An 11,713-nucleotide genomic window follows, 5' to 3' on the forward strand; every position below is an offset into this window, starting at 1 on the left:
GAGGTTCGAGAGGAATAAAGCATCTTCATACGCTTATCTGAAATTCCTACCAATGAATTACATAAGTATCTCTATCTCTATCTTTATTTTATGTTTTATTTATCTTTAATTATCAATCCTCCATAACCATTTGAATCTGCCTGACTGAGAGTTACAAGATGACCATAGCTTGCTTCAAGCCGACAGTCTCCGTGGGATCGACCCTTACTCACGTAAGGTATTACTTGGACGACCCAGTGCACTTGCTGGTTAGTTGTGCAGAATTGTGACAAAGTGTGATTCACGTTTGAGAGCTCCAAGTCCTTTGGCGCCATTGTTGATGATCACAATTTCGTGCACCAATGGGTCTAACATGTGCCTGTTTGTGATTTTTGGTCCATTGGCCTTATTTTTGGCCAAAACATTTAGAATAAGTGTCTGATTTGCTATTCTAAATTTTTTTCTCGTCATTTCTATGGCTTGAATTCCCTCACATGCAGTCCTGAGCAGATTTAAGATGGTACAGCTAATTCTAACATCGATACGTGGTTTCTCCGCAACTAATTATATACCTTTTATCCGAGTTTTACATTTAATGTTTTGTTAATGTAATGAATATGGAATTGGAAAAAGATGATAGTATTACTATATTAATTTTGTTTTAAAGTATTATTTGTTTAAACTAGTAATATATTAATTTTCTTCTTAATATTTAATTTTTCTTACTTTAATAGTTTCTTTAAACGGTAATGACTAATAGTGTCTATTAGTTATAAAATGTTTACGTAGCTAATCTAGTTTATTTAAAGTCTAATAATATAATTTTAATTTATACAAAATAATTTTTTAAAAATAAATATTAATAGATTTTTGGAGGTTCAGAATCTGCAAGGAGTAGCCAATTTTTTTTAATTTAGAGATTTATCTGCGGAGATTTTAAATAGTCACAAAAGTTGACAGAAACAGCCACCCAATGACAATAAAGACCCCATAAAAGGACAAAAAACCGCCGCTAATTAGATTTGTGACAGTTTTATAAAACTATCACAAAAGAACTCACGGTACCTCAAATTTTGGAGGTTTTGAAATTGCCACAATCAGGAAAAAAACTGCCACAAAAGAGAGAAATCCTTCTAGTGTGTGGTCCAAGCCTATTTTTGGTGAACACACAAGAACGAACAATGAATCAGTCAAGTTTAGAAGATCAAGAATTCACGATGGTAGATTTTCAAAAATTTGCAAAGAGGACACAATTTTCCCCACTTCAATCACAAGTCACAAAGACGAATCTAAATTTGAATGAAGATCCTTCAAGCCCTTTTTCTTACATACCAGTGAAAATCCAAGTATTATTCTGACCTCAGTTTCGATCCTTTATCACGTCATAATTATCATTCTTGGACTCAATCTGCATGGATAGCCCTAAAATCGAAAAATGAGATTATGTTGATGGATCATTGCCAAAACCTAAAGATTCTGATAGTACATTCGATGTTTGGGATAGGTGTAACACGTTTGTGCTTTCTTGGCTTCACGCTTCTTTGAGCCGAGCAAGAAATGTTGCAAAGTGTGGGATAGTGTAATGATGCTTGTGAACTTTGGAATGATTTGAAGCATAGGTTCTATAAAGGAGATATTTTCAGGATAGAAAAATTGCAAGAATAACAATTCATACGGAGACATGGAAAAATGTCAATTACAGCATATTTCCCAAGGCTTAAAGGAATCTGGGAGGAACTCGAAGAATTCATGTGAATTCCAGCGTGCAAATGCACTATGAAATGTTCTTGTGATCTTGGAGTGATAAAATGATATAGAAGACAAACACATGTGACATGCTTTCTAAGGGTACTCAATGATTAGTTCTCCATAGACAAATCTTATATAATGTTGATGAAGAATTTGCTAGATGCAGCTGTAGTTTTCTTAATAAAGAAGGATAGACGAATCAAGTTGAAGGTTTGAACCCCAAGCTCTTATTAATTCAACAATGCTGCCTCCAACGACAGACACCGTAGTGCCAGAATCCTCTCATGGATCCCCGTCAGAAGCCCTTCCACCACCTCTCATTGTACAGATGACAATTTGGCCTGATGGGACTTCAGCATGAGTACTAGTTTATGTCTTTTGTGTGCAAACTATTTTAGTTAGTCAGTTTAATTTAGTTACACCAATTTTCTAGTTTTAGTGGATTTAAGTTATTAAGATAGGTTTGATTTAGTTTAGTAGGTTTGAACTACTTATTGTGTTTAATAATTCTTGATCGTTGATGGATGTTGCTGCTTAAGTCATATAATGCCATATTGATGAAACTAATAACCTTAATTAATTGATAATTCTTGATTGTTGATGGATGTTGCTGTTTGATTCTTGATTCTTGTTTGTTGATTGTTGATAATTATTGCTGTTTACGTGAATTATTGATGGATGTAATTTTTGGCGTATTCTAGTTATAAATGAGACTCTGCTGAAATTTAAAAAAAAATCTAAATATAATTAAAGTTTATAGAAAACTTCGAATAACTTTTTAGTAAACTACTAATCCTAAGTTTTTCATTGATAGCTTTGCACCAAATAATAATGCAGGTACATAGGAGTGCACTAATATCATCAATCTGATGTATGACTACCCATGGCCGAGCTACAAGAAGATCGCAGCTGAGACCAGATAGCGATGGTTTCAAAAGTGGTCAGTAAGAACTCAACATATTCAAACCTTAGTGTTAGTTTATATTTTCTATTTTATTTAATTATGTATTTATTTTCGATTAACTCGTGTTAAATGTTCTTTCTGCAGGAGAACTTTATATGGGACAAGACTCATGATCTTATGATCAGGAAGATCTTCCACCATCGGATGGTTAGGCGGCTTCAGCAGATGTTGGAGGATGTACGTCAGCACCGGCATCACCTTCCCATTTGGCTCTGCCTAGACATTAAGAAGTTATTGTACGTCCATTAGGAGACTGATGAAGGGGTCAAGCGTCACCAACTCACCAACAGAGCTAATAGGGCATTGGCCAGATTGTCGAAGTATACCAGTTGGTCAGTGACTTTCATGAAGACTAAGGCCATGCTTGTAAGTAATTTATTTTATTTTGTTATTAAGTTTGTTTATTCTTAATATAATTTCATTATTACTTCACTTAACATGTGGCTTCAAAATGTGTAGTCTAAGTTATTAGATCATGAGGCGACAATGACAGAGACCTTCAAGTATACTCGTACATTCGTTAAAGAAAACAAAGAAGAGATTTTTTTATTGGCGGGCTACGAAATATTACGTGAGTAAACATCATTGGTTATACCATTTTTAAATTAACTGCAACCCTAATCATAAAATGTGTTATACAGGAATCTTGATGCATGAGCATCTTATACCCTTTTTTAGTTGTTTTTAGTTAGATTTTATTAAGTTTTATTATATTTTAGTGCAAAATTCACCTTTGGATGCTACTTTGAGTTTTTCTTTTGTTTTTATGGTTTTATCAGAAATTCGGAGCAATTTAGAAAAGCTTGGAGCAAGAAATAAAAATGTTGTCATCTCCCCCCTGGGCACTGAACGCCCAACCTGGCGTTCAACGCTAGCAGGGGGCATGAAGTCAGAGGCACGCTTCCCTTCTGGGTGTTCAACACCCAATCCTGGCGTTGAATGCCAGCTTGCTGTCCGAGCCACTCACCAATTGGGCCTTCAAGTGGATTTAGCACCTCTCAGACTTATCTTATTTTATCTTTGTAATTTTTAATTTAAAATAATATCTTTTAGGATTAGCATTTATTATTTGGTTAGTATTTAAGGAGGTGATCAATGTTTAGGGGAGATCTTCTTCCTTTTGCATCTTTTCAGAAACATGTTTACTTTGAAAAGTTATGAGCAACTAAATCTCCTGGTTAAGGTTAGGAGTTCTATTTATTTCTATGGATTAGGATTATTATTCTTCTATTTTAATTAATGTTTGATTCAATTCTAAGGTGTTGTTTTCGTACTTAATCTTATGAATTTGGGTGGAACAAGAGTATGACCCTTATTCTACATGAGTTCTTGTGATTCTCGAGAGAGCTATCTCGCTTGAGCTACAGCTTGAAAATACTCCTCCTAAACTGTGAATTACCCGGACTAATTGGGATATGTGACATAAAATCCTGTTAACTTTGGGTAATTAAGATTTTTGTGACACTAAATTAGTTTTATGAACTTCACTCTCTGATCTGAATTGAATGACCACGAGAGTCGCTTTCGATGAGGATTATAGGAGATTAAATCGCTAAGAGATTAGGGCTTAATCACTTATGGTTTGCTATAAAATGAATCACTCATTGTTAAAATAGTTGGTAAGATATTTTAATCCGGAAAGATAATCATCTCTGAGACCTTAACTATTTTTTCATCATTGTTTTACTCTAAACCTGTTTATTTGCATTGTTTACTTGCTCTTTACTACTTATGCATTTTACCCCAACAACTATCTTTTACTGTTTGCCTGACTAAGTCTAATGGGATAGCTATTGCTTGCTCAGTCCGACAATCCTCGTGGAATCGACCCTCATTCACCTGATGTATTACTTAGATGACCTGGTGCACTTGCCGGTAAAGTTGTGCGAGTTCTAATTTCGTGCACCAAGTTTTTGGTGCCGTTGCTGGGGATTGTTTGTGATTGACAACTACCGGTTGTCTTGTTGCTTAAATTACGTATTTTTACTTGTTTTTATTTAATTATCTTTATATTTAATTTTTTATTCCTATTTTGTTTATTTTTCTTAATTTTCAATTTTATCTTATTTATTTTTCCATTTATTTTCGAATTTTGTTTTAGTTATTTTATTTTCATTCTGTTTCAAATTTTAAGTTTGGTGTCTGTTAGTATTTTCTTTAAATTTTTGAAATTAGTACTATTTATTTTTTCTTAGTTTTAAATTTTAAGTTTAGTGTTCTTTAGTATTTCCTTTTTCTCTTTGAATTTCGAAAATTTTAAATCCTTTTGTTTTAATTTTCAAAATTTTTAAGATTAAATCTTGCATTCTTATTTTTGAATTTTTTTTTCGTTAATTGCTTGCTTTCTTCTATTTTATTTCTTTTTGGATATCTCACTGGGAGTTCCCTATACTCTGACATAGAGACTCCCACCTTTTCTTTGTTTTTTGTTGTTTATGAGCAGGAACAGGGATAAGAAACCCCTTCTTAATTTTGATCTAGAACCTGAGAGGACCTTAAGGCAGCGTTTGCAACAAACTAAAGCTTATAAAGCCATAGAGAATCTCATGGAAAACTTTGAGAAGGAAGCTGAAGAGACCACTATGGCAGCTGATCTAAACACTGAAGAGCATGCAAGGGAGGTGCTTGGCTTGTACACTGCACCCATTGCTGACTTCTATGAGTGCAGTATATCTATACCTGCCATTGGTGCTAACAACTTCGAGTTCAAGCCTCAATTGGTCACTCTAGTGCAACAGAACTGTCAGTTTCATGGACTCCCACAGAAGGACCCCAACAAGTTCATATCCGACTTCCTGCATATCTATGACACTGTTAAGACGAATAGAGTGAACCTCGAGGTTTACAAGCTCATGCTCTTTTCCTTTGCTGTAAGGGACAGAGTAAAGTTGTGGCTGGATCCTCAACCCAAGAAAAGCTTGGACACTTGGGACAAGGTGGTCACTGAATTTCTGGCCAAGTTCTTTCGACCCCAGAAGCTGAGTAAGCTTAGAGTGGAGGTCCAGACCTTCAGACAGAAAGAGGGAGAGTCCCTCTATGAAGCTTGGGAGAGATACAAGTAGTTGATCAGGAGATGTCCTCCCGACATGATCTTAGATTGGGTTATGCTAGAGATCTTTTATGATGGCCTCTCTAAAATGGCCAAGATGTCACTGGATCACTCTGCAGGTGAATCACTGCACATGAAGAAGACGCTTGAGGAAGCACACGAGCTCATTGAGATGGTTGCCAACAACTAATACATGTATACTTCTGAGAGGAACCCTGTGAACATTGGGGCTACTTAGAAGAGAGGAGTCATGGAAGTGGACACACTGGACGCCATTTTGGCTCAAAACAAGCTTATATCCCAGCAAATTAGCATGATATCCTAACACCTAAGCGGGATGCAGGTTTTAGCTATTAACACTCAAGAGGCACCCTATAAAGACGTTGGTGACATTACTCAGACTACCATGGAGGAAGTGAATTACATGGGAAATTCCTCTAGAAATTCCAGAAATGATCCCTATACAAACAATTTTAATCAGGGATGGAGAAGTCACCTTAACTTTGGGTGGAGAGACTAACAAAGGCCTCAACAAGGCTTCAATAATCAGGGTGGAACCAATCAAAATAGGTTCAACAACAGACAATTCCAACCCTCTCAGCAGCAGATGAAAATGTCTCAGCAAAGCCTTTCGGACTTGGCCACGATAGTTTCTGACCTTTCCAAGACCACTCATAGCTTTATGGCAGAGACTCGGTCCTCAATTTAGAACTTGGAGATACAGATGGGTCAGTTGAGCAGCAGGATACTTGAGAGACCTCCCAACACTCTCCCTAGTAACACATAGGTAAATCCAAGAGAAGAGTACAAGGTGTTCACTATGGACAAGGAGGCCGAAACCAAGGAGGAGCATGCTGCTGAGGATTTGAGGGAGAACAAGGCTCAAGAAGAGACTGGGAGTACACTTGTACACGTCCCTATAGAGATAAAGGAGCCCAAACTACAACACTCTCTAGACATGCAAAAAGAGACTGAGGATGAGCAAATTGCTCAATTTTTGGCAGTCCTTAAGAAGTTACAAGTCAATATTTCTCTTGTTGAGGTGTTGGAGAAGAAACCCCCTATATGCCCTGTTTGAAATGTGTGATTTCTGAGAAGAAGTCCCTGAGGGGAGATAAAACTGTGGTGTTGACCAAGAAGTGTAGTACATTAGTACAAAAATAGCTACCTCAGAAAATCCCAGACCCTGAAAGCTTCTTGATTCCCTGCACTATAGGGACCATTATATTTGAGAAGGCACCATGCAACCTTGGATCAAGCATAAAAATCGGATGCTTTTCTTTTTGATGAAGATGATGGGAATCCAAGAGGTGCAGCCCACAAGGATCTCATTGGAGACGATAGACAAGTCCCTAATGTGGGCATTTGGAATAGTGGAGAACATCCTTGTAAAGGTTGAAGACCTTTACCTCCCTGCAGACTTTGTGATACTTGATATTGGAGAGGACAATAACGACTCCATTATCCTTGGAAGGCTATTCCTAGCTACTGGAAAGGCGTTGATTGATGTCGAGAGAGGAGAGTTATTTCTGAGGTTATGGGAAGACCATATAATGTTTAAGATGCCCAACCCTTACTCTCTCTCTAATAAAGGAGGTACTATAATACAACACTTAGTGTTTCAACCTTCTCTCTCTGTGTAAAGCCATACAGAATCCCCTGACATCAAACCTAAGTTTGGTGTTAGATATTCACCACCAACCATTGAGGAAAAAGGCACCAAGGACAAAGTACCCAAGGGCTGGAGGAATAAAAAGATTCCAACTGAGGACTTTTCACCTGGCATGAGAGTTGTCTTCACAAGAAGTGCAGTCATACCATACACTGTGAACTGGATATTGTCTATGGATCATGTTGAACTGATTCATGAGAGCATAGGAAGGAAGTTCACCATGAGGAGTGAAGATCTGTGCCCGTATGAACCTCCATAAAAGGAGCTGTCCGTTGATGACAAGTCATCTTAGCCTAGTTTCACTAGCCTTTTTCTTTTGTTTTCAATTGAATTATGCACTTTCTTAAGCCATAAGCAAGCCAATTGGGTAGATTTTCATGCTTCCATTGATTTAATCAACCATGTATGAATTCATGCTATTTCATGAGGTTTTATGCTATAATTGTCACATATTATGAAAGAATGAATATCTCATGGTTTTGAGCATAGCTTTGATGTGTTTGGTTGATTAATGATAGGTGAAGAAAGCTTGGAGAAAGGTTGAAGCAAGGAGGAATGGCTAGGAGGAAGAGAGGACAAAAAGTTTGAGCAAAAGTTTGCCTCAAACTTTAGCTCAAACTTTTGGAATAAATGAAAATGAACCATCGAGCAAAAAGCTGGACCAAAAGTTTGCCTCAAACTTTTGTGGAAACTTTTGGGCAAAAAGCTAGACCAAAAGTTTGCCCCAAACTTTTGTGCAAACTTTTGGGCAAAAAGCTGGAGCAAAAGTTTGCCTCAAACTTTTTGGCAAACTTTTGGCATCACAAATCAACACCCTGGAGAGCAAAAGTTTGCGCCAACGTTAGCCTCTAACTTTTTGGCTAACGTTGGCGCATGAACAACACACCCTGGAGAGCAAAAGTTTGCGCCAACGTTAGCCTCTAACTTTTTGGCTAACGTTGGCGCCATGAGTGTGCAAGGGGAGGCCAACGTTGGAGCAAAAGTTTGACCCCAAACTTTTGCCCCAACGTTGGTATTAGCAAAAGAGGGTGGCTGATGTGAAAAGTTTGAGTAAAAGTTTGCCTCAAACTTTTACTCAAACTTTTACTCAAGCTTTCATGATTCCAAACCCGGTTCAATTCGGTTCTTCTCCAAACTCCAAGAGCAATCAACCAAGGCCTCTATCAACCCAATTCCATCAAGAGCAAAGGCCCAATTGAAGGCTTGAAGACCATTTGAAGAAAGTGTATAAATAGCATAGGATTTAAGTTTTTCGGAGAGCTTCCTTTTTAGAATTTTCAATACTTGCAGTAGAGAGCTTTCTTTTACATTCTAGCATTGTTGTTTTAATTCAAGAGAATTAGGGAGGAGAATTGATCTCTCTTCTTCCTTGTTCTTGCCCAGCACTCTTTAATTTTCTTGCTTCGGATCTTGGGTGGAGAATTGAAGAACTTCTGTTTCAATCTCACCTTGGGATCTTGTTTAATTCTCTGCTTAATTGAATTTCAGTTTTTGTTAATTGCTTCTTCATCTACTTTCTCTGCAATTTACATTTCCTTTGCAATTACTCTTGTTGGATCTAGGAAGGCATTGAGATCTAGACTTGGTTATCTAGTCTCTTGGGTCCTGAGATCTAAATTCCAATTTTACATCCTCTGTTTAATGTTTTTTCAATCTCAATTACAATTCTGTTTTTAGATCCGGTTCAATCCAAGTTATCTTCTACTCCTCTGCTTGTTGAATTTTACTTTTCCTTGTTTAATTTCTGCAAATCCAATTCCCATTTCCCTTTACAATTCAAGCCATTTACATTTCTTGCAATTTAAGATTCTGCAATTTATATTTCTTGCGTTCTAAGTCTTTGCCATTTAATTTCTTGTTCTTTAAGATTCAGCACTTTAAATTTCAGTTCTCTTTACTTTCATGTAATTTACCCACTCCCTTTACTTTCTCTGCAATTTAAATTCTGCAAATCACAAATCTCTCAACCAAATCTTGATTCGCTTGACTAAATCAACCACTAAACTAAAATTGCTCAATCCTTCAATCCCTGTGGGATCGACCTCACTCCCGTGAGTTATTATTACTTGATGCGACCCGGTGCACTTGCCGGTTAGATTTGGGTGTTTTAGAGAAATTCATTTTTTTCCACAAAAATATCCCATCAAGTTTTTGGCGCCGTTGCCGGGGATTGATTAGATTGACAATGATTAAGTGAGGTGGTGATCTAGATCAAGCACTTTTTCTTTATTTTTCTCTAATTTTGACAAACCCACTAACTGTTTGAAATTTTGCTTAAGCTAACTAAAACTTCATTCTAGCAGTAGATTGAAGTGTCACTGGTTTGTGTGTTTTTTATGTTCTGCTTGTATGTCAGGTACAAGAAGAACCACACCCACTTTTCATGAACAAGACGAAAGAACTCTCAGGTGGTTAAGAAGAGCTGAAAGAGGGAAAAATATTGTTGGAGAAGAGGAATCGGAAGAAGAATTCCAAGATATGGAGGAACATTCAACCAATCCACCTGGTGGAGCAGACAACAACAATAACAACCCACCCCAGAGGAGAGTTTTGGCCTCCTTTACCTTTGCAAATGCTAGACATTGTGGAAGCAGCATTTTCACCCCTAATGTCAATGCAAATAATTTTGAATTGAAGCCACAACTCATTACATTGGTCCAAAATAACTGCTCGTTTGGGGAGGACCATTGTAGGATCCAAATCAACATCTATCTACCTTCTTAAGAATTTGTGACACTGTCAAGTCCAATGGCGTAAATCCTGAGACCTACAAGCTTTTGCTGTTCCCGTTCTCATTAAGGGACAAGGCCGCACAATGGCTTGAAACTTTTCCTCAGGGAAGCATCACTAGCTGGGATGATTTGGTGACTAAATTTCTAGCCAAATTCTATCCACCTCAAAGAGTTATCAGGCTGAAAACTGAGGTGCAAACATTCACACAATTGGATGCTAAAAATCTGTATGAAGCATGGAAGAGATACAAGGCTCTGCTGAGGAAATGTCCACCAGAAATGTTCACTGAGTGGGACAAGCTACAAAACTTCTATGAAGGACTCACTCTAAAGGCTCAAGAATCACTTGACCACTCAGCTGGAGGATCATTGCAACTGATGAAAACAGCAGAAGAAGCTCAAAATCTTATTGACATGGTGGCCAACAATCAATATTTCTTTGCTCACCAAAGAAACCGCCAACCATCACAAAGGAGAGGAGTAATGGAGCTAGAAGGAGTGGACTCAATCTTGGCTCAAAACAAGATGATGCAGCAGCAAATTCAACAACAATTTGAGCAAATGGCCAAGAGGATTGATAGCCTCCAAGTTGCAGCAGTTAACACAAGCCAACCATCATCCACATGGGGGCAAAATGAAGAAACTCAAGAAGAACAACAACAAGAGCAAGTACAGTATATGCACAACCAAGGACCAAATGAAGTGTATGGTGATACATACAATTCATCCTGGAAGAACCACCCAAACCTCAGGTGGGGAGATAATCATACCCAAAACCAACAACCATGGCAGAGGAACTCAAACCAAAACAACCCAAGAAGCAACCAAAACCACAACCAGCAGCAAACTAACCAAAACCTCTACAGAAAACCTCAAAACAACTACCCCAACCCCAATCAGTACCAATCCAATAACCAACCCACCAACCAAAATGCCTACCATCCACCACCCACATCTCATAACCCACCTCAAGTATCACCTGAATCTCAAAGACTCACCAACTTGGAGACCCTGATGGATAAAATGTTGAAACACCAGGAAATGACAACCAAGAACCATGAAGCCTCCATAAAGAGCCTAGAGAGGCAGATGGGGCAAATCTCCAAGCAGATCTCTATTGAGAGACCTTCAAGCTCTCTGCCGAGTGACACAATTCCAAATCCTAAGGAAGAATGCAAGGCAATACAATTAAGGAGTGGGAGAACATTGATGAGCAATAATGACACTACAAAGAAGCAACAGAGAGCAGCAAAAGGCCAATAGAAGATAAGGAGCAAACAAAGGCAGATGAAACCAAGGATCAAGTTGTGATGCCAAACAAGAGCATTGAGAAACTCAAAGAGAAGGACAACCAACCACACGGTTCAAAAGAAGTAACTCAGGGACTGCAGCAAATAGGAAAGAGCATCACACCTCCACTGCCATATCCCCAGAGGTTCAACAAAGAAACTAAGGACCAACATTTTCATAAGTTCCTTGAGACTTTCAAAAAGCTGGAAATCAATATTCCCTTGGCTGAAGCACTTGAGCAAATGCCTTTGTATGCCAAATTTTTGAAAGAGCTTATC

The 11,713-nt window shown here is 37.9% G+C and overlaps 1 non-coding gene across 1 annotated transcript; it reads right to left on the reverse strand.

The window, feature by feature from the left end:
• Nucleotides 1–5,676: 5,676 nt before the first annotated feature.
• Nucleotides 5,677–5,785, reverse strand: LOC112725319 (small nucleolar RNA R71). The gene has a single exon (XR_003164435.1). It is a non-coding gene; the product is annotated as a small nucleolar RNA R71 (small nucleolar RNA).
• Between the last annotated feature and the right edge of the window lie 5,928 nt (nt 5,786–11,713).

The sequence above is a fragment of the Arachis hypogaea genome, chromosome 11 (genome assembly GCF_003086295.3).
Source record: "Arachis hypogaea cultivar Tifrunner chromosome 11, arahy.Tifrunner.gnm2.J5K5, whole genome shotgun sequence".
Taxonomy (NCBI): Eukaryota; Viridiplantae; Streptophyta; class Magnoliopsida; order Fabales; family Fabaceae; genus Arachis; species Arachis hypogaea.